The sequence below is a fragment of the Crinia signifera genome, chromosome 1 (genome assembly GCF_055691185.1).
Source record: "Crinia signifera chromosome 1, ASM5569118v1, whole genome shotgun sequence".
NCBI classification, from domain to species: Eukaryota; Metazoa; Chordata; class Amphibia; order Anura; family Myobatrachidae; genus Crinia; species Crinia signifera.
Genome location: NC_139217.1, coordinates 294,691,210 through 294,716,027, shown reverse-complemented (window position 1 = coordinate 294,716,027; position 24,818 = coordinate 294,691,210). Strand labels below are relative to the sequence as shown.

General features: G+C 38.7%; 1 protein-coding gene across 33 annotated transcripts in view; it reads right to left on the bottom strand.

Annotated features, from left to right (window-relative positions):
* PTPRD (protein tyrosine phosphatase receptor type D) overlaps window positions 1-24,818 on the bottom strand; it is a 1,589,668-nt gene that overhangs the window by 887,710 nt on the left and 677,140 nt on the right. For all 33 annotated transcript variants that reach the window (XM_083185941.1, XM_083185944.1, XM_083185945.1 and 30 more), the window contains exon 6: window positions 22,812-22,851. The gene's annotated coding sequence lies outside the window, so the exon portion shown is untranslated. The remainder of the gene's footprint in view (window positions 1-22,811; window positions 22,852-24,818) is intronic.

The window sequence follows — 24,818 nt, the reverse complement described above, 5'->3', positions numbered from 1 at the left end:
AACATTTTGACCCTGTTGAACTATTGCATGTCAACATTTCAACTTTTTCACCTGTTTTGCCTATTGCATGTTGACCTTTGGGGGTAGGCCTATTGACTGTCTATCTTAACACTGTAGTTCTATCAACTGGAAACAATTCTATAAATACCAGCACAATATGAAAAATTTTGTAGGCACTAGTGAGAAGTGGTGATCAAAGACAAAGCATGCATCTGAGAAAATATAATAGGGGACCGGAGGCAGAATATTTTGTTGTGAGTTGTGTGAAGAGGTGATCTTGTTGCGGTATTTGTAGGTAGTGAAAAGTGAAATAACAAATACTAATTCCCATTGTCCCAAATTAGAAAACATTCTTCCTTCCCTCATACAGTATATTGAATTCTTTCCAACAATTCACAGAGACTGCACAGACTAAGCTTCTCAAATTTAAGTCACTATGAACCTTATGCTGGTTCACTCTTAGAGGCAAATTCCTTCTTAGATGGACAAAACCATGTGCACTGCAGGTGGGGTAGATGTAACTTGTGCAGAGATTTGGGTGGGGTTTTACTTCAGTGAGATCTACATTGCAGTGTAAAAATAAAGCAGTCAGTATTTTCCCTGCACAGAAACAAAATAACTCACCCAAATCTAATTCTCTCTGCACATGTTACATCTGCCCCCCCCCCCCCTCCTGCAGTGCACATGGTTTTGTCCATCTAAAAAGGAATTTGCCAGAAGGAGTGAACTAGATCAACCCCCTATATGTTTTTAAAGCTCTTGACCTCCTTTTTGTATTTTCATTGTCAATGCATTCTCAATTCATACAGAACGATGCTTGATCTAGGCTACCTTTCTACCTACCAAACTATACATTAAGTGGTTCATATTCTCGCACTTCACCTCTTTTCTCCTTCCTCTATTAATGGAAATACCTCAGAATTTAACAGCAATTGTTATTCCAATAGCTAATATAGGATTTTGACTACACCTCTTAAATATTACATTTATTTTGGCAAGGCTGTCTCTACTTTATGTTTCATGTCACTGAATATTATTTATTTTATATGTTGGATACAACAAAATCCTTATCCCTCTGCTAATATTTGTGTAAAATCACTTACCTTGAGTTCTCAATATTATCAGGTCATTTGGCTATCAGTACTGATGTTATGATGCTGACACCATATTTATCTTCTCTAGAACTTCATCATCTGTTAGCCTACACAGTTTATTCCCATACAAACAGTTGAGTGCCAAGGGAATTTGTCAAAATAGGTGTGAAAATTACCAAGTAAAATTTTTTATTCATCATAATGACCTGTAATATTAACCATAAATAGGAAATATAATCTATTATTACACAACATTATTTGCATTTATATAAGAAATGTGAGCGATGCTGGCATTTTTAGTGGATATTTTGAACATCTCTCACAGAGATGTTGGCACTCAAAGGGTAAAGTTACTTTTCCTATACATTGTAAGTTTGCAAGCAACTTTTTGCCTTTGTTGACATCCAGTCTTGTTTTTATATGATGCTTAATAAATAAATATTATTAAATAAAAAAACACATTCCCTATTAATTGTGGATATTATTATTTTGATTGTTTTGACATTTTAACTAATTAAATATGCAGAAGCTAGATACAATTATGCCTAAACAGGCTGATTCACACTCTACAATACCCTGGGGATGTAAAAGAGCTTTTGTGTCTGCGCATGTGCAGAGGCATATCTGCGCATGTGCGAAAGGGACATACGTCCAAATTCCACATGAATTGTTTACACTACGAACAGGGGGAGGAGAGGGGTGTGAAGGGCTGTTTGGCCTCATTAACATATGCATACGCCCCGCGTTTCATGGGTGTTCCCATGAAAACGCTGGGCGTACGTATGGTAATGCGGCCGTGACGCACATGTAGGGGGCGGACATATGACATTGCCTTATGTCAGCTGCCCGCCCAGATCCCTGCTTTTGCACGGAGAAATTCCCAAGTGGTCTGAGCTCGCGGGAGCTGTCTGACCGCTCGGTCCTGCATTCGATGGTATGCGACCATCGAATGATGGGGGAGGTTCCCAGAGATGGAGGAGGTGTATACATGAGAAATCCACTCGTGCTCTGTGCGGTCAGTGGCTTACCGCATTCGGACGGAGTGAGCGATCCGTATGGAAGGCGGGGTTTAGGACACAAGGTCCTGGCCGCACAGACCAGAATAAGGCCCAATATATGCCCCGATTATATATCCACAGGATCAGTAATAATCCAATAAGGGCACTCACCAAAAATAAAAAGATCAATATTTTAATGGTATCTCTTAGAACAATCTTACTTCATTGTAGGTTGACGTTTCGGCCACTAGAGGGCCTTTTTCAAGACACAGCACAGAAGTACGTCCTCACACCACCAGAGATCATTCAGAGCACGGAACAATCTATTTTAGCTTGCTGTATATCTACCTATTATGCTACATGTATTAATAAAATTGACAATTACAAACAGACAAGTACTGTCAATCAGGCCACTATAAAAAAAACAGTGAGTCACTGTGACATGTCTTATTATTAATTGAAGCATGTAATCTATATTTAACTGCTTCAGTCCCAAGTGAAATTATACTACAGATCTCGCCTTGCCCTTCAATCAGTGGAGTTTTACAAACCAATAGACTGCCGATTTATATAATGTTGGTTTATAAAACTCAGCTGATTGAAGAGCAAGGTGAGATCTGTAGTATCATTTCTGCTGGGTAATAGGTAGCTATACAGCAACCTAAAATAGATTGATCCGTGCTATAAATAAGTGGAGTTAACATGACAGCTGTATTGATTTGCCTTAATGAATGTTGGTAGAAATATGTCCACTGAGAGTCTGGTAGGACAGCCCACTGACGAAGGCAATGACGAAATGCGTTTGGGCGTGCCCTACCAGATGCATAAACTTGTTGGATGCCAGTCAACCTTGCGAGAGGGAGAGACACTTGTCAGCTTCCCAGCGTGTCTGTTGGACAGAGACGCTACAGCGGGTCCCGAACAATGCAACCATACAGACTGACGTTGACCTGGGTAAAAATGTTTTATGACAATCATATGGTATTCTATTTAACTATTTTAAAAGAATAATCCTTTTTAATAACAATAATATTGCACTATGAAGCGCTTCCTTCCATCTCTACCTCTAGATAAAATACAGATGGGGCAGGCCTCTTCTTTGGTGGCGGATCGCCAGAACGTCACTGCTGGCAATCCGCCAGCAGCCTGGCTCACCATCTGACTGAGACGTGCGTGCGTCTCACGCGCACACGCCTCTCAATCTCCGTCGGCGAGGCGACGGGAACCCTGTCCGTCTCTGCTTCAGGGAGACGGACAGGGTTAGGGGGGGTGCGGGCAGGCGGCGGTGACCCGGGGGAAGCGCTGGAAGCGCAGTCGGAAAGGGACGCACGCGCCTCTCGTGCGCGCGCGTCCCCTTCTCGCTATAGAGATGGCGCTGGCGGGGGATGGCGGCTGGCGTCGCCATCGCCATCCCCTGCAAAGATGGGACCTGCCCCATCTGTATATATATTTCACCTACACCTTGACAAAGGGGCGCTGCCCCGAAACGTTGGTTTTCCCATGCTTTGAATACACTTTTACAAAGACCCAGGAATGCTAGTCTTTCTTTCCTGCTGATATATATATATATATCTCAATCCTGCAGTCCGGCACTTTCCCATGCATTCAATTGCCCCCGATGCCGTTCAGTTATCAGCATGCAACAGGAAAAAAGCTGGCACTCCAGAGGGTCTTGTTCAAATGGTTTATAGAAAATGCATAAAGTGTGCCAACGTTTTATATATATATATATATATATATATATATATATATATATATATATATATATATATATATATATAGAAGGAGATTCAGCCTGGCACTCCAAGAGTTACTTGTTGCAGCAGCTGCAGGTGCCTTCCAGGCACAATAAACAACTTGAAGTACATCGGCAAGACTATCAGAACGGTCAGAGAGAGGATGGCCCTCCATAGATCCGCCATAAAAGCTGCCCTTGAGGGCAAGCAGTCAGACCAACGGGTGGCGAGGCACTTCTTCGAGAAGGGCCATAAATTACATGAACTCAAACACATCATCATCGACCAGGTGCCTCTAAGTCTGAGAGGGGGAGACAGAGCAGGAGCACTGCTACGTAAGGAGGCCAAATGGATTTACTTATTGAATACCACCAGCCCAAATGGCCTCAATGAGAGGATGCCATTCAATATCTTTATTTGACTTTTCCCATCCCATGCCACCCTGCTCAATGTAAAGGACGGGACGTATTTAAATTCCCCGACAAGCAAATTATGGACACATCAAGTACCCAGTAGTCCAGCCTTTTAATCTGACAAGCAAAAATACACACAAATAGACAGCGCAGATTGGACACTCAATAACCCAGAAATTTAAAATTTTAAATGTGTTTATTTTACACAAATCTCTTAGAAATGTAGACAATTTGTTAAAAAGAGGTCACCGGCCGGTGGGGTTTATACAATACATAATATTACACATAAATAACAAAAATATATAATGGTAAAAGAAAATAAACTTTGGAGCAGCTTTCAGTAATGCATAGTTCCAGCTTGGTTAAGCATATATAGGGTTAATTGCTTTTTCTAGCAGGGTTAGATAGAAATCAAGCTTTTTGCCAGAAGGCTGTTAATTGACAAATTATGCTGTGCTACCTGCACAGAACAGAACTTGCTTTCAGCAGCTTTGTTAGAAGGTTAGTCAGTCAGCCATACTATTCAAAGTTAGTGACAATTTGGCACATATAAGCAGAAGGAAAGCAAATAGGTATACTTATACTCTGCGGCTTGTGTGATGCTGTAAATTTATAATCCACTTTGGGGAGTGTTTGCTGGCTCCGCCTTGAGTGTGTTCCCAGCTGATTTGGTGGAATTCTCTTCAGCTTTATCCAGAACTCTCCGGCTTCCAGATCCCCCACAGCAGTGCCTTTCGTGCCTCTCGTGTGAATAAACTGGGGCTGATTACGCGTTTCCCCGCCTCTCCTCTAGTCAGCGGCTTCCTCAGATGACAATTTTAAATTTCTGGGTTATTGAGTGTCCAATCTGCGCTGTCTATTTGTGTGTATTTTTGCTTTTTTGAGTTTAAGAAGGGCCGAGTATCCCTTCCAGGACAGCAGCAAGGACAATCACTAGCCCTATTGGTTTTTTTGCGCTTGGTTTATAGCTTTTTCTTGTTTTAATCTGACAGCCCTAGTAGAGCAGATACAAGGAACAGAGATGGAACTGCATCCCACTTGTCATGACACTTCACACAGCGCCATATCCATGGCGAAGCCCAGCAGGCAGGAATACCTGCAGGACAGCACTGCCCCAATATTGCATTTTGTCTACACCTTGTCACGGCACTTACCATGTCCCCCCATACAATTTAATAACCTTTTGACAGTATGTATTTGTCATCACGCTTGTGTACCCCTTCAGTCTGAGCAGCCCACAGCACCGATCCATTCTACCTCTTTAACACCCCAGCAGCGGGTCCGGTGCACACAAAATTCTCCCTGTATCAGTTAGCATTTGCAATATATATCATGCAATTTTCATGTAAATTTTAAGCACAGTTTCAAGGATTTATATTTGTTTCCCAGACTCCGCAGTATGCCCAGTCCCCGGTCGCCATGACAGCCTGGACGCGTCGCATGGTTGCTAGGTAACAGACGCCAGAAGCCGGCGGGCTGTCTTTCCTCCCAGTGACGCAACCGGAAGCCACGTCAGACGCCGCCGGGACGGACGCACAGGAGGAGGAACCTCTTCATGCACACAAATCACGGTATAAAGGTATGTCATTGCACATTTGTTTTTTGTTATTGTACACTTGAAGAAGGGGTGTCTATATCCCCGAAACGTCTGTTTCACAGTAAACCTCGTTTTTTTCACCAAGTCCGCTGGAGTGCCTCTATCTGTATCGTATCCCTATCTATATATATATATATATATATATATATATATATATATATATATATATATATATATATATATATATGATTTTTATATTTTATAGAAAATGTGTAGTTTTTGAAAGTTTTTTTCCCCATGAAAAATGTTATAATTAGGTAAAGATTTTAATAAATAACTTTAGAAGTTAAATTAATGTATTACAATGCAATTTTTAAATGTATTCTGTTATGTACGATATAATGGTGATACATCACAGCTTACAGTACATAGGGGGTTATTCTAGTTCATTCTTTCTGACAAAATCCTTCTTAGATGGACAAAACCATGTGCACTGCGGGTGGGGCAGATGTAACTTGTGCAGAGAGAATTAGATTTGGGTGGGGTTTTTCTTCAAAGTGAGATCTATATTGCAGTGTAAAATCATGCAGTCAGTATTTTCCCTGCACAGAAACAAAATAACTCACCCAAATCTAATTTTCTCTGCACATGTTACATCTGCCCCCCTGCAGTGCACATGGTTTTGTCCATCTAAGAAGGATTTTGTCAGAAAGAGTGAACTAGAATAAACCCCATAGTAATTTATTCCCTGTGCATTGTGATAAACATTTGCCAGTGCTATAAGAGAATCATACTGTATGTATCAAGGAGACTTTAATTATGTGTATACATTCTTAGTATTCAGAAGCTCTGCAAAGAAATCACCTTGAACTTTTTTTCCCTTCCTTATGATTAGCCTCTTCCGCTTAGTAATGACTGACAGATTTGAAAATCTGCTTGAGCTGCCAAGTTTTGTTCTCTTGCACCTGCAGCAACTGCAAAACTTTGATATAATCCATTGCGACATACAGTTTATCAAAATATGTTGAAGTAAATAATCTTACTTGCACTGCCGACAAGCAATATGCCGTTGGTTTAAGCCTATGTTATTAAAGAGTAGCCATGCTATAACTATATTTTAGGGTCAATAAATCAAAAATGCTTATTGGGTGAAATACTGGAAAGAAAATACTAATGACACACTTTTTATAAAATATATAAGAAAGAGTATAATCCTTTTGAGTTATAAGAAGGCATTTGAGATAAAATTGTGATTTTCAGGGTAAGCTTTGCCTGTACACAGTAGAATCATGTCTGTTTATTGCAGTGGTTCCCAACCCTGGTCCTCAAGTAACCCCAACAGTACACGTTTTCCAGGTCACCCAGCAGGTTCACAGATTATTCAGACACATTTTAAAAGATCACAGGTGGAGCTAATTATTTCACTTGTGATTCTGTGTAGAGACCTGGAAAACGTGCACTGTTGGGGGTACTTGAGGACCAGGGTTGGGAACCACTGGTTTATTGGAATGAAGATGGATCCTTTTAAAGAAATGTGCATAATTTTTTAATTCATTTGTGAACTTTTGAAAAAGTATAATTAGTAGATTCACAACCTGTACTCATTATGGACAAGATGCACTAAGCTTCAAAAGTGATACAATGGAGAGTGATAAACAGCCAGCCAATCAGCTCCTACCTGCCATTTCACAGGCTGTGTTTAAAAAATATCATGCAGGAGCTAATTGGTTGGTTATTTATTACTCTCTATTTTATCACTTTTGAAGATTAGAGCATCTGGACCTATGTAAGACAGTCATTTACTAGATTGTGTTGTGCAAACATACAGTATTATTATCTGCACTAGTAATAAGAGTCTGGAAGTTCCTCCACTTTTCTTAAGGAAAAGACTGCTCTTGCTTCCTGTTATTAATATGAAGCATGAGAGGGCACTAAGGGGACGATGTATCACCATCTACATCTCCTGATGCAGAGGTTCTGTGAGAATATCAACCAAATTACAATGCAATAACTGATTACATTGCACAGACATATCAATGTTTGCATCCAGGGAAAGAGCTTGTGAAAAAGCTCTGTCCCTATGAATCCTCTTAGCAGTAAAATCACAGTATTTTTCATGAAAAAAGAATGCAAAAATGTAAACAATAAATAAAACCAGATATATTTTAAGTGTTCTTAATCTAATTCAATCATAAAAATACAATTTCTGAAATGATTTTTGTTAAAAAATATTAGCCAATTAAGTGGTTAAAGAGTTCAGTATCATGTTGCTAAAATCATAATGACTCTTGTCCTTTTTTTTAAAACTTAGGGACAATTAATGTTGTAACAGCTAAAAATATCCATTAATTACTGCTGAATCAAACATGCGTGAAATGCAGATGGTAACCATAAATCAGAACAATTGGTGTGTCTAGAAATTAACTTGATCAAAAGTTTGTCCCTGCCAGCTGCCTTTGACAACTAATATCTAAGTGCTTTACCTTGTATGAAATAGATTCATTTTTATACTAATATTTTGTAGATTCCACATGGAATTTAGATGATAGCTAGGCCGCAAGGGGAGCAATGGCAGCTGATGGGGGTATTGCTGATTTCAGAAAGGGCATGTCGATATAATTATAGAGTAAGAAATTATACAAAGTTGTGATTATTTGTTGTTGTTATTATTATTATTATTATTATTATTATTAAGGGTTCAGCAGCACCTAATCAAGTGCATCAATAAATGAGCTTACAAAAAGTTTTTAAGTACAAGAATAATGTAGAACAATAAAATGGTATATGGTATATAAACATTTCTGTATCAAGGGACACACCACTAAAATAACCATCAGGGTGCCAGAAACTGAGGGTTAGGTAGCATTGAAGAGTAGAGGATAGTCTAGGTAAGAGCAGGAAAAGCACACGAGGGAAGAGGGCCCTACTTGCGAGAGCTTACATTCAAAAGTGGAAAGGGCAGACAGACAAGGGTGACACAGCTGGGGTAGACAGTGAGCATGGAACAGAAGGTTAGGACAAGAGATGGCTGGGTTTGATGAAGAAGGGAATCTTGAGAGCCTGTGTAAAGTTTTGTATAGAATTGGAGAGTCTGATAGGAGAGATAGAGAATTCCAGAGGTAGAGAAAAAAATGCCCATATGCTTGGAGGCAGGAATTTCGAGTTAATGTATTTTTACTATACTGAGTATGTACTTTAGACTTTTGGTTAAGGTTGGTGAATTGCAGTTTCCATAATATGAGAGGATCTCCATCTGTAGCTGTGCTAAGCATTTCATGTTAAATGAAGCAAAAATGGAAACATGTGTGATGACACAACTGTATGTGTACATATAATGAATGAACAGTCACAGAAATACTCTCACTTTGGATCACATTTCTGTGATTTGTCTTACGCTATGATATAGAGAAGAAATACATGTGTTTTTATTGTTCCATCAGAAACATGTTAATAAGAACAAAAAATGTGTATGATGTCTAAGTTATTTTTTATACTGTACAATTCTTATTAATAGTAAGTAAGCTGATATATTTAACTAATTATTATTGATTTACTTGCTATTGGTATTATTCCCACATTTGCAAACAATTAATAATTTACGTAACAAGGAGGATTAAGTAAAGAAGCAGTGCAGACCACAACTACTGTATGAGAATGACACCGGCAGTAATGAAACGCGTTAGTCTTTGACTGAGCACCAAGATACAGTATCTATTGCCTGCCCCGATTTTAGCATAATGGTGCCTTGGTGATCTAATAGCTGACAGCAACTTAGAATATTCATTTCTGATGTACTGAAAATTGGTGCTTTTTTATTGCCTGGTTGTGTTCTGCGGACCTTTGGGACTCATGCAATCAAGTTTCAGAGAAGCTCAATAAAACAGTATTTTAACTAAGTATACATTAACTACATGACAACTAAAATATAATGTACACAACCTATCTTTTTCTATATTTTAGAATTTTTCACATTTGCTACAATATTGGCCTGTAAATATATATATTCGAGCTTTGCTGTATGTAATGTAAAGTGCACTTTATCTGAACATATTTTTATTTTGGCTGCTTTTTTACATAGAGTTGTGATTTTAAAATAACAGTGGATTGCATATGGATATAAAAAGCTTACAAAATATATATTCATATGTAAAGTAAATTGTATGCTTACAAAAAATACCATGAAAATCAACTTTAAAAATATGCTTGGCTTCATAGCCGTGGTCACTTTGACATTTGGTAAAGAATAAAAAACTATAACAGAAAGCACAGCAAGAAGTGATTTCTCTTAACAGCATTATTTTTACACCTTAGACTTTGTAATTTTCTCTGTCAAGTGTTTCAAGATGACCTGTCAACTAGCACAGGAAACTTGTGCTTTAATTTTGCTTTGAATCATAAGTCATTTTTTTCCTTTCAAGTAGTTCATCGAAGAAATGCAAAGAGTAATGACGACGATTTTCCTTTAAGTAGTATTGCAATTGGCAATTAGCAAAGTACCTTACCAGCTAATGTTCCAATGAAGTTGTTGCTATGGGGAAATAAGCTGGGATTGTAATGGAAATATAATGTGCAAGTCACTCACAATTTATTAAAGAGAAGAAAGACCAAATTGTTCTTCGTACATACAGATGGAGATATTTAACACAAAAATACGTAAATCATGGGAAATCCACTATATTATGAGGGATCAAGGTAGTTTCAGGTTTACTCCATGTGTGAACATATTGGACTAGAAATTACTCTATAATGAGGGTACTGAAAAGCCATGTAGTCTGTAAAAGAAAAGGTTCTAAGATGGAATAAAAGCACAAAGATCAAAATGACTCTACCTGGCATTTTGAATGGAAAGGAAAGTGTCACATGTCAGATATGTTTTCAGAAATGTGAAATGATCCATAAGTCAAATAGAATGAGCTTGCAACTTTATAGTCAATGTGTAATACTCAAGCTTATAACTATAACAATAATAATGTGGAATGTATTTATTTATTTTCATTCTTGTTTATTATTTGACACAAGTGTATTTTACAATACTTTTATTATAGCTCTTTTAATAATCTCAGAATTTGACAGAATGTTGTGGGACTCTCAAGATTTTTGACATCTCTAAAGAATTTAAAAGTGTGGCTGAGTCAAAAAATGAATGAAATTGTTTAGATCATAACAATCATATGTATATCATTTATAGGTAATCATTATTTATATGTTTAAATGCTATGCAACAGAAAATTCTATTTTCCATTCTGTTTTTGCAGGTTTTGGAACAATATGTATATTTTATATGGACCATATATACAGTCTTCAATTTCTCAAGTTTCCTAGTGTTTTAAACACTAATGGAGGCCCATGGAAATATAATGTGCAAGTCACTCACGATTTATTAAAGAGAAGAAACACCAAATTGTTCTTCGTTCATGCGAGATTGAGATATTTAACACACACAAAAAAAAACACATAGGAAAGTATTGTATATTGGGGCAGATGTATTAAGCCTTAACAAGAGATAAATGCAAGGGTGATAAGGAGAGATAAACGTCCAGCCAATCAGCTCCTTACTGGCTTTTTTCAAACACAGGCTGTAACATGGCAGTTAGCAGGTGATTGGCTGGATGTTTATTTCTCCTTATCACACTTGCATTTATCTCTTTTTAAAGCTTAATACATATTCCCCAATATTTGCAGGATACCTACCGTTTCCCCCCAAAAAAGCTGAGGTAAATATGAAGTATCTATACTATGAAATATTGTGGGTGGATGGCAACAAATATATACATTTCTGATAGAATGTCTTCTGGGTTGGGTAGGAAAACTCCACAGTGTTACCCTATATTAGCATATTGACTAATAATTTGAATATTTTTATGCCTCTCTGTTGGCTCCAGGTGACGCAAGAGCTGGCTGATGCCCACACATGTGCATTGTGCAACCCTCCTGGATTCTGGGGGACCCCCACTCCGCCCCCCCCCCCCCCGCTCGTGGTGTCTTCCCCGGACTTCAGCATTTAAATGCTGCAATCCACGGGTCTCAGAGGAGTGGACAGAGCTAAAATATCACAATCGCTTCATTTTAGCCCTGCCCCCTCAATGGAGATCTGTGAATTAGGTTATTTTATATCCTGGGGCGGGGCTTAATGACATCACGTTCAAGCCATGCCCCCAGAACTGCTGCTGAAAGTCTCCTCTCCAGGCTTCTCCCGGAGATGAGACTGGAAAAGTCAGCAACCCTGTGCTTAAGTAACATTCCCTAATTTGAATTTTGTAGCACACACAATCAAGTAATGATTGTGTTCTGGCTTTCATTTTATTTTGAAACTTCCATCTCTCTCTTTAAAACATTTAACTTCTGTAAGAAGTGAAATATTAAACTAAGAGGTCTATTTACAAAACCAGCTCCTAATTGTTAGATTTCTAACATAACCTGTAACATGTCAGTTAGAAGTTCTTTTACTCTCCCAAAGTTATATTTAGAACAGCTTAAACTGTAAATCTTAACTGAGAAAGCTTAATCAATATAACACACTTATGGTGGCATTTACACTGAATAACACAAACAAAAAGTCCTTGATTTTAATACTTTAAAGGCAGTTAATTGAAGATGCTGTACCTATGAGGTCATGTTGTGCATGATCTATTTAAAAATGTTATTGTACTTTGTTGTTTACTTCAGTTCTGAATATAGTTTTAGTCACCTGATTCAGTAAGCTTACAGTATTTGTCCTTGCATCGGGGATGCATTTTCTGTCTAGGGAATTCACAATCGTGTTTTTCATTCTTTTTCTAGCACATTACTCGGAACACCAATGACCTTTTTCTTTGAATAAAAACATTCAGCAGCAATAACAATAAACTTGACTCATTTACAAATCATTATCTGTACTATAGTACATCTACTATTTCCCTAATTGTTGTAGTTGTTGCAAGCAGGTATACACATGAAAGTTTACAGAGGCATTCAAATTGCCGCTATCAGTGGCAAAAACAGGTTTTACTTAAAGGGGTATATACAGATGGAGCCGGCTTTAACTTTGCAGGGGTTGGCGATTCTATTGCCAGCCCCCGCCGGCGGCCGGCTACCGCCAGGAGCGCGCACACAAATCACGTGTGTGCACGCTCCTGCCGGGTGTCCCCACCGTCACTGCCAGTCACCCTCGCCGCCACGACCCCCCCAACCGCCGCGATACTCACCAGTGAACGGAATCTGGTGGGCGCCGGGCAAAGATGTTGCATGCTACATCTGTATATGAATATCTAAATATATATTATCCAATAATCCACCATGCGCTTAAATTATAGGTCAATTATAATCAGATAAGATTGGCTGCCTCACCACAGTGTTCCCCGAGGGTTAAGGGACCAAAACAGACAATATGAAATACAATTGTGGTGTGGCGCCTATACTTTTTAAACAATGTCCATAAATTAATGATCCGCTGTCAAGTGAAGCAAATGGAGACAATTTGTCCAATTTCTTGTTTATTAAGTTGATCTTGTTGTCATAGGTAACATGTGTACAATAGGACTATTGTACAGTTCCTTGGTGCATTTTTCTAGCCTGAGTTCCTACCCGTGTGTCTGCAGCTCAGACGCCTGTCTTCAGCATACCTCAGCCTGCATTCACTTTCTGAGTTCCCAGTTTGGAGTTTCCACACCTGTAATTGAAATCCACTACAGCAAGCTGCATCTCCTGTCACTTACTCTGGGAATCGTGATTCCTGCGGGCCGCCTGCATATTGCAGCTAGGTCCTTTGTTTATATAATCTGTGTGCCCAGATTCCTAATGTACTTTTGTTTACAACAAGGTCGCTTCTGGTGCTCGCTTATTAGCGGCAAGGTGTGTGAACATGCACTGAAACAGCTGTCGGCACCATGAGTGGCTTTCTGTAGTGAAAAACCCATGTCCATTTTTTGACTGTCGACCTTCCCAATGTCGACCTAATGCGTGTGTTGACCTTTTCAGCCTGCCGACCTTCAACATTATATAAGCATATATATAGCATTCCAATTGTTGCAATACAAACTTTGCATTATCTAGGTATGCAGACATTGGAAGTGAGTCTGATTGGTTTGCAAAAGAAAACTCCTTCTTTCATGGACAAAACCATGTGCACTGCAGGTGGGGCAGATGTAATATGTGCAGAGAAAGTTTGATTTGGATGGAGTTCAATCTGAAATCTAAATTGCAGTGTCAGAATAAAGCAGCCGGTATTTACTCTGCACAGATAACCAAATGTAACTCTCTCTGCACATGTTACATTAGCCCCATCTGCAGTGCACATGGCTTTGTCCATTAAAGGAGTTTGCTTTTGCAAACCAACCAGAATCACCCCCGGTGTCTGCATACCTAGGCAATGCAGTGTTAATATGAGAAATGAGTTAACATAAATGGCAAATGTTACCTGAATAAACTTGACTGGAGGAGGTTTAAAAGGTTTCCAAATAAGTAACATTTTCTGAAATTAATATATACAAACCACTATAGAAGTTTTGGTACTTGTGTAGTTTCATGGCTGCAGTTACTTAGTTTATGTAGTGCTTTATTGAGAATACCAATACAGCACTATGCTGCCTATGTAAACTACGTAAGTGCTTCGGGAGCCCTGAAACTACACAGTGGTTAATATCCCCACTATCCACGTCATACCCCCAGTATCCACATCGGCGTTGAGTTGACTTTATAAAGTGTGGCTAGCGCAGCGCATGCTTCAAGCTCGGTGGCTCGCTGCGCTCGCCTCACTTTATAAAATCAACTCCATGCCGACGTGGATAGTGGGGATATGATGTGGATAGTGGGAGAAATGTGTGTGTGTTGTGCATTATACTTACCCTCCTACGGCCCGGCCACCGCGTCCACTGGGTCCCCGCGATCCACCGATGGGCAGCGTTCAGTCCCCCTCCTCCGGCAGTCACGCCTCTGCACCATCGTTCAGTCCCCCTCCTCTGGCACTGGCAGCGGACAATGTACGCAATTAGCGTAGTGCCCCTGGGGGAGTTGGGAAGCCATGTGATGCTCCCCCCAGCAGCAATGTGCTGAATTACGTACATTACTGGCGCTCGGAGTGACTGCCGGAGGAGGGGGACTGAAAGCTGCCGCCGGGGAGTGACCATCACCCGCGGGGATCGACGCCCGGAGGACAGTAAGTATAAAACAAAACACCCACCACCCTGCTCTCCCTGATCCCATGTGTAGTTTCACGGCACCGGATATGCTGACAACGTATCTTAGGATACGTTGAAAATGTAGTGTAGAGCTGCCGCTGTGAAACCACACAAGTACCAAAGTTTTTAAGTTTTATTGGAATAGTAATCTACAAGACAGAGTGGAGCTGGAACATGTTTTTTTTTTTCAGGAAAAAAAAAATCAATCTTCAAATGCTTCAACAATGGCTTATGGATCCCAGTAGGGAAAGAGAGAAAAATCATAGATGTTAGAATGGATAGGTACAATTTTGTCATTGTCTTGTAACAATCCTAGTATCAATGGGATATACAATTGCATATGGCATTCTTTGTAAAAAAAGGCACTTAACAGTTAGTTGTGTTTAATGTCAAGAACTATGTTATCAATCTATATACCAATCCATCTATCGATCCTCATATCTACTGTATCCACCTATGCAAAGTGATCTATCTATCTATCTCTATTTTTGTACTGATGAATGTGATAAAAACAACTGCTCTATCATGTGTATCATCTTTTAGAGCACACACATGGTGAGAAAATCGAATGGGCAACATTTTTCTACATTCGATGCAGATTCGATCCCAAATGCGCGCTCCCATGTACTGTAAATCGAATAGAAAAATTGACCGTGGCAGCCAATCAACCAAATAGTAGATAATGCAAATCTAATGTAGATAGTGAAAATCTATTGTAGATAGTGAAAATCTAATGTAGATAGTGCAAATCTAATGTGTTCTCTGCAGAATTCGATTCAATGACCATCTCCTGTCTGAAGCCAGTGTTGATCTAATAGCAAATCTGATACCAAATCTAATGCACATTGAATGCACATCGAATGAAAAATTGAATCGAAAATAGTGGAAATGGAAAAGGAGTAGAAAAAACTTCATAGCAGGTCGAATAGTCCATATCTAATGGAAATTAAATCGAAAACGGAATTGAACCGTGTGTACGCACCTTTAGATGTCAATGAGCATTTAGTCTTAGCTTCTGGAAACCTGATTTATAATTGCCTTTCCTATGCTAACTGCTTTGTTTCCCTAAAGTAAATTCTTTATATAACAAGGCAAATGAAAATGGTTTTAATTTACCAAACCCATTAAAACCCCTTATGTAGAAGAGTTGTTTGAAGTTCAAATGAAGGACAGTATCTGAATAGCATCAATCCCCTGGAGACCTTCTGACACCTTATAAATGTTTTCTTCTGCAAAGACAGCAAACATCATAAGGCCTTTTGTAAATATGTCTACTAGACTCTTTGTTTGAATAGAAATATTGAATTTCACTATTACTTTTATATACACAAGAAGATTATTTTAGATTTCTGTATTTGATCAATGTTTTTGTGTGCCATTGGATTTATTTAGTTAATAAAATAAATCCATTATTTTAAATGTATAACTAATCCACAGCATCTTAATCTATGGAAGGTCAAATGTAAAATATTCATGTGTGTTAATTCTACTTATTGTTGATACATTACCTTATAACATAAATCCTTTTTTTAAGTAAATGACTTCCATGAGGTTAAGTTTATTTCTTATTTGTAACTGAGATGTAAGCAAATGGAATAACGATCTAAAGTTTTGCCGCAAAAAAAAAATAGTAGTAGTAGTAAAATAGTATGCCCTACTGTAGCTTATAAGCAAGAATATTATGTATATTAATAAATTCAATATTTTTCACATTGGTCATTTTTTACTCTCTTCCAGTAAAAACATACATATTAATTGCTCCATCTGAGCTCAATAACTAAATTTCCAAATAACGATGAATCCGTTTGCACAGCAGTTTACACACTCCCTTAATAATTGAAATTGTCTTCAATCATAAATTCAAATGAAATAGATTTTTGATATATATATATATATATATATATATACACACAGCATATATATATATATATATATATATACAGCATATATATATATATATATATATATATATACAGCATATATATATATATATATATATATATATATATATATATATATATATATATATATATATATATATATGAACTCATAGAACTGGCACACTCAATCTTCAAGTTTCAACAGCTGGGGTGCCAAACTCAGGCTTGCAGTCCCAGGGGTGCAGCCAAATATAAAGTTTTGTATAAAGAGCACTCACCATATCTTCCTGCATCTAAGTTGGAAGACTGGTGAGTGCTCTTTATACAAAACTTTTTTTTATATATATATATATATATATATATATATATATATATATATATATATATATATATATATATATACAAACAGAAAAGTGTCCTTAAAGCGCTGATGTATGTAGGCAATATTGTCCAGGATATTTTTATATATTCAGACTTGTGTGGCTCTCCTATAAACGGGCCCTTCCAACTCAGCCCAATCTGTAGAATGTGTTAGAAAAGAAAAAGGAGGCGCACCATAGTGTAGCATATAAGGTTTTAAAAAAAAAATTGTTTACTGAAAACAAATGAACACTCACATAAATGCATGTGTTATTATCAAATAACACAATTGCGCATGGGTACAAAGTATATCACCATGTACAGCATGCAAGAGGCGGCGCACTGCACTCGTCAGCCTGGTTTCCCGGACCACGCTGCGTCACCACGTCACCGCAGATAATGTCACGTTACACTATTTATGTATACAGGCAAGTCCGCATAGTTACGCTCAGTGCTGAGCAGCTGTCACTCCCCCTCCTGCCAGCTGTCACAGGAAGATACTGGTGTCACACGCTTGGTCTTCCTCCCCCTTCCTGTAGGAAGACCAAGCGTGTGACACCAGTATCTTTATTTATCTCCCCTATATCTCTCACCACGGCCTAGTCTTTAAAATGACAGTTAACAGCTAATTGGTTAGCACTTACTTTTTCACCACTTTATCTCTCTCTAAGCTTTTATAAATCTGTGTAAGCTATTTTTCTTAATAGCATTTGATCATTTGATGTACAGTATTTCCCAAACAAAAGGCCTTTGTTCTGATTAACCATGCCAATTGTGTAAAGGCCAATGGACACTAGAGGATATTGTAAAAGACATTGCCCAGAAAAGGCCATATGAGTGATATCTTTTAAAATATCCTTTAGTGTGTACACTCTCTATATTGTTAACGATGCACAATCCCACTCATCATTAATGACCCTTCTCATCTGCTGAACATACTGGTCAATTTAGCTACACTGTATCACCAACGAAAGGAATTGGGCAAAGCAGCGCTACCAAATAATATTAAAAAATGTTTTTAAAACTACAATTGGATTGACTTCACAATTTTTTGATATAACAAACATACATAAATCCAAGTAAGAGACAATTAAAAGTAAATGCAATTGCATAATATCTAATGATCAGTAATGATCAGTAAAGTATTCACATTTGCAAATATAGGGCCTTATTCTAGTTCACTCTTTCTGACAAAATCCTTCTTAGATGGACAAAACCATATGAGACTGCAGGTGGGGCAGATGTTACTTGTGCAGAGAGAATTAGATTTGGGTGGGGTTTTACTTCAAAGTGATATCTATATTGCAGTGTAAATATAAAGCAGTCAGTATTTACCCTGCACAGAAACAAAATAACTCACCCAAATTGAATTCTCTCTGCACATTTTACATCTTCCCCCCTGCAGTGCACATGGTTTTGTCCAGAAGGATTTTGTCAGAAAGTGTGAACTAGAATAAGGCCCATAGTGTCCATTCCTATAGTGCCTAGGGATGAGGTAGCTTAACCTCAATGCAGGGAGAAGTGATAGCTACCAACGCCTTACGGAGATAGGGGTCTCAGTCATTTCTGATCACACTACATGAGACCGAGTCTCGTTTCCACTAGAGAATAGTTGTTTTGAGCCACTTGTTAGTCTGCAAATGCTTGGTGGCGTGGCTGTAGTGATTGGTCGATTCCAAAGTCCCTGGGTTTCAAGGCTGGTTCAGACCAAAATAGTTGATGTGTGCAGTAAGGAGGGCTTGCAGCTGGAGTCTACTGACGTGTTTTGATAGCTTTATCAACTGCCTGAATGCTCATTGGGTCCTAGTTACTTTACTGAATGATATCGTTAACCAACATCGTTCAGTGGTACACTCAATATCGGCCTCAGCCAGGATCACTCAGGATCGCTTAGTGTGTATGGGTCATAACACTTTCATTTAAAACATATGTGTGACTTATTTTGTTTCTGTGCAGGGTATATCCTGGCTGCATTATTTTTACACTGCAATTTAGATTTCAGTTTCAACACACCCCACCCAAATGTAACTCTCGCTGCACATGTTACATCTGCCCCACCTGCAGTGCACATGGTTTTGCCCATTTTGAGAACAAATTTGTACTGTGATCAGATCTAAATAAGGGCCATTATCCGGAGCGCATCTCTGGTAATAAGAGGGACTATAACTCTCCACCTGGAAAGGTGTATATTAAACAGCCACTAGAATATCTTCTTAATGCAGGACTGGTAATTATGAGAAGTCTAACCTCAAAGAAAACTTAAGAAATATATGAAATATAGTACCTGATTCTAAACTGAGCCATTTTTAAGCCTCATATTTCTTACTAAAAAGGTGCCAGCCTTGGTTTTTTCTTGAATTGTCTGTTTACATTTAATGATGAAGTACACTTCTAAAAACTGCTAATTATGCCTTTTATGGATTTAGATTTTAATAAATGTGTTATTGTTATTTAAAACATTGTTATTATTGAATTATTATACTGAATACAGCTGCGCCTCTTATTGTACTAGTGACTTTTGCTAGTAACCAACCAGCCCCTCTCCAGCCACATAACACCATTTCTCTACTCCCTCTTCTGGCTGCCTGTATCTGCAGAAGATGAACTACAGTATTAACTGTACCTAGAATCTGTCTGAACTCATCTGGGGGTGGAGCTTTCAGCTTTGTAACCCGACTCTCTTCCCTATACAGTGTAAAAGGTGCCCACTGTTGAATCCTAAAAAAATAGACTCAAGACTTTCTTGTTTTTTAAGCGTTTCACTAATATCCACTGTTAAGCTTGTTTCTTTTTTTTTGTGCTGTAAAGGCAGATGTAAAGCACATTGAGTCCTATTGGGAGAAAAGTGCTATATAAATAATATTATTATTATTATTATTATTATTATTATCATCATTTTTATTTTGCTCAGTTGATTGCTTTTTTGCTTTACTTACAAACATAAATCCGGCCAAATGTATATGAGATTACTTTGCATTAAGATTCTGTTTTAGTTTATTTTTGGATTTGTTGCTTTAGCTTTTATGCAATAATTGCACATCATACTGTAATTGCTGGACAGGATTATAGTGCGAGGTTCTGCTTTTGTATTTCATAATTGCTTTTTGTGTTTCTGTGCTCATGTGTCCTTGTCACATTCAGATGTAATTCCATATCACCTGTTGTATTGTGGTGTTGAGATAATATAGGTGATCATCTCCTTTGCCTATGGCCGCCAATCTACTGTACCTTTCACTGGGGATTCTTCAATTCTTTCAATTTGATGGTGAGTCTTTTATTCACCATGCGCATCCCAGACAAGGTCCATATTTAAGTAAGGAGCCTACAATACATCCATTATTGGTACAGCCAAATTGCTTCATTTTTTATTGGAGCACATGCAACATAGATGATCTGTTTGTGATGCTGGTTAAATACTGTAAATAAATCTATTTCATGTCAAGTGAATTGTTGCTCTGTATTCTGTGCAACATCAATGGGTCAATTGACCAACAGTTGCTTTAAAAGTTACATTTCACTGATTTGTGAATGTAATAGTGATAGTGGTTTTGACATTACACTTGGATCTTTTTGGAAATTTCCCATGCTGCTCTGCTTTGCATATTGACCAATGTTATGTAAGCACTGCTATATAAGGGTTCCATTATGTGTATGTAATAGGCTTTGTAAGCAGCTGCTGTGATTAAATATGCAAAATTTGGCTTCAGTTAAAATACACCCACTATAGGCTTCCCTGAGACATAGAAGGATGAATTGCATGACCATTGGACATTTGTGAAAAATGGGGGATATTCAGTATGATCAGTGAAATCACACAGCATGAGTCAGTGATGCTGCATCCAAGGAAGCAACCACTGGCTTCAGCTTAACCAGAAATTGTTGTCATCACCCCCCAGATTTCTTAAATGCTGTCTGTCCCCCCCCCCCCCCCCATGTCAGAAGCATGTCAATTTTGTTGCAGATTTTGGGGCACTATGAGCGACATCAGAGAACATGATCCTCACATACAGAGTGCATGTACTCGGGTGAAGTGAGCTGAACCTGAGGTCACCTGGTGTGTGATGATGCGATTAACCTCAAATCATAAAAATGTCCCTGCTGTGCAATGCTGTGCACAGTGAAGTACACGACTATAATGATATGATCCCACACCCACTGCAATGCCCCCTTTTATGAAGTCACACAATGGCACTGCCATTTATGTTAAGCCACACCCCTGTTCTAATTCCCATGTGGCAGATGCAACATCTGAGCAAATTAAATTATAAAAACATCAGAGATTTACATGAACATGGCATTTAGGTACCGTAAGTCTGCTTATCACAGTGTGTAGAGTTCAAGTGTTGCTCACAGGACATTAATAATTTCACTGCATGCTGACTACATAGAAAAGAGGTTACACTGTATGTGCTTACCTACTCACAGGTGTTGCACTACTGTCTGTAGCAACTGTATTCCATTTATATGGACATGTCATGAGTAACAAACACAGCTCTATGAGTACAATTTCATAGAGAGAGTAATTGAGACTTCTAGACAACTTACCGTATGGTACAATGCTGTCAGCATACAGTAGGTTCTCAAGTGTCTATTATATTCTAACAAATAGGACTAATCTTTCATACCAATTAACTTTTTTCAGTTATATACCTTTTCTTTATTAAAACAATATCCCAAATTATAGTAGATGCTTTTGTTACCAGTCTTGAGCTACTGCTGAGGCCAGTAAGGCCAGTAAGCCTGCAAAATGATGGTGTATTTTACTAGTACATAAACTACTACATGAACTGACAGAGACTTGCACATTGAAGTGTGAGTGTCAAATCCAGACGTACCACTATTAAGGGTATATTTACTAAGGATTTAATAGATTTTGAAAGATTTCAAATTAATTAAAATTGATCTTGGGCATTCAGTTAAAACAGTTTCGGTTAAAACACCCATTTAATAACAGATTTTTTGAATATTATAATTTAGATGTTAGTAAATGTGTGTTTTAGCATTGGAAGCCCAACATCAGTTTATTTTAATTGATCTTAAATAGTTTAACATCGATTAAAATCAACCTTTAGTAAATATAACCTTTACATTTAATTTAGTCTGACTGGCTTAGCTTCTATTACACCTTTACGCTACTGTAGGTACACACTATAAAATGATGGTGGCGAACAGCCCATAACCATATGATCTACCTAATAATTGTATAGTGTGTCTGCAAGAGCGTTAGCTGCTAAAAGGCTTCAAAAACTCCTGCAAATAGTCAGGATCGAGATGACGGATTTAAAACTGCTCTCAACATGCTTCCAATCCCATAGGAGAAATCCACACTGAGCTAAAAAATAAATCCCTGTGTGTATAGGTTTACATTGATCAGATATTCTCCCAGAGGATAGGAACTTTTATCATATTTGCAGGTATAGAGTACTGAGTAAACTATCTATACAGTATGATTTAGATTAAAAAAGATCTGATAGTGGTAACAAAATGTAAAGCCATTTAAGTGTCCTGTTTTTTATATGCTTTAAATTTGATATTTAAATATAACTTTAGTTGTACATTTTGAAATCATTGTGACTTTGGAATCATTAAAGGGAAATATTAAACAAATCAAGTAAAACCGTACAATATTTGAACTTACGTGCTACCAGGTAGCATCTTGTTGCAATCTCAGGGTAGGTCTGAAATACAAAACATGCTATATTATAGGGAAATCAATTTAGTTAAATACAGTATTTAAACAAATGCACTTAATATTAAAAAATATTATTCATAATAACAATTGTTTCTTTATTCTGCTGATAATTTGCTAACAGGACATTCATTGTTTCAAACCACATGAAACATACATCTCCTCTTGTCTGTTCTGTTGGTTTGTTGCATGATTTCACAAGTTGTATTTCAAATCTTCATTAAGGACAGACATATCTATCTTTCTTCCTCCTAGTAAATGTATCCCTCATTGCCTCATATCACCAGTTTCTTAACTACTATATAGCATCATAAAAGTTTTTTTTTACGAAAGGTACAGTAAACTTGCTTAAGACTAAGGCAGGTATTCAATGCTCTGGCGAGCGCAAGGTAGCGAATCCTGTTTTGGATTCGCTGTGCGCTCACCAGCAAATATCGCTGATCTTGAATTCGTGTGGCTCCCCCAGCCCACACTATTCAATGCATCAGGGGCTCGCTGCCCCTGACTTCGAATACAGGCGAATGGTAGTGGGGAATGGTAGTGGCGATCCCCCCCCCCACCACCCCCCCACCCCCCCCCCCAGCGCGCACAGCCCGCAGCAGCAGTCCTCCAGCTCCGGCAGCCCCAGCGCTGACATCACCGTGCTGTGGCTGCCGGAGCTAAAGGCCTGCTGCTGCTGAGTCCCTGTGGGGGCTCCCGGCATGAGTGAGGGGGGCAGGCGGCAGGCGGACGAATCCCTGAGGCGAATCCCCCTTTCCTCCCCCCCCCCCCGCACAGCCTGCAGCAGCAGTCCTCCGGCAGCCCCAGCGCTGACATCAAGAGGTCTGCTACTGCTGGAGCCGCATATCTCTCCCCCCTCCCGTCCCCTCTCCTCCCTCCCCTCACCTCACCCCCAGCAGAAGGGCAGGGTGCTGCTGGGTGCTGCTGGGGTCGGAGCCGCTGCACTCACTGGTCCCGATCGTGCCTATGTAATGATCGGGACCAGTGTGCAGTGAATATATGAATATTAATGAGCGGCTCCGGCTCCCGGCCCCCTGCTGGCGAATGTGTAAAAAAAAATAAAAAAAAATATTGTTTAAAAAAAAAAAAAAAATTGAAAATATATTCATGTGCTGCAAGTATATGAATAAAAATAGCATGCCCTTTCATAGAAAAAATATTCTGATTTTTTAACACCAAAAAAATAAATTAAAACGCTTTAATTTAAAAGAACACTTTACAGTTCACCTAAAAAAGATGACGAATGCTAAACGGAGACTCATGGCGAATTTCAATGGAGAATGCAGCACTCGAATTGAGCATTGAATACACTGTCGGCGAATTCCACTGAAAACCCCATTGAAAATCACAGGCGAATTGTGGAGAATCATTTTCGGCGAATCGGCAGACATTCGTGGTTCATTTATGGCGAATTGCCTCCATAGAATATGGCGAATTGTTTTTTCTAACAGAAAATTCGCCATTCAACCAGGGAATTGCCAGATTCACTGAAAAAAACGGCGAATCTGAGGCATTGAATACTGGCCTAATAATTCCCTTAATGCTCAGAATAATCCAGACATTTAAACCATGCTTATTGCTTAGGTATAAACATCCCCCTTTTCTGTATGCGTTAAATCCTGTTGTTTTTTGTGATACAATTAATATTGTAACTTGCAGTCTGGGAGTGTCACTAGAACTCTGTTACTGTGCCATGAGTCCTGCCCTTCCATTTGGACCATTGCTCTGCTCTTCTTGTCAAGCTCCTGGCAACTGGACTCTCCCTTGGTACCAATCACCATTAAGCAGCTTTCTTTGTCCTGCCCCTCTCCTCCTTTCTTCCACTATCCTAACCTCTCTATGGTTCACTGCTTCTCACTTTTCCGCTCCTTTATCCCTCCCTCTCAGATGTCTTCTCCATCCTTCAGTCTATCTTACCTCAGTTGTACAATCCATCCTCTGGTCCCCTACCTCTAA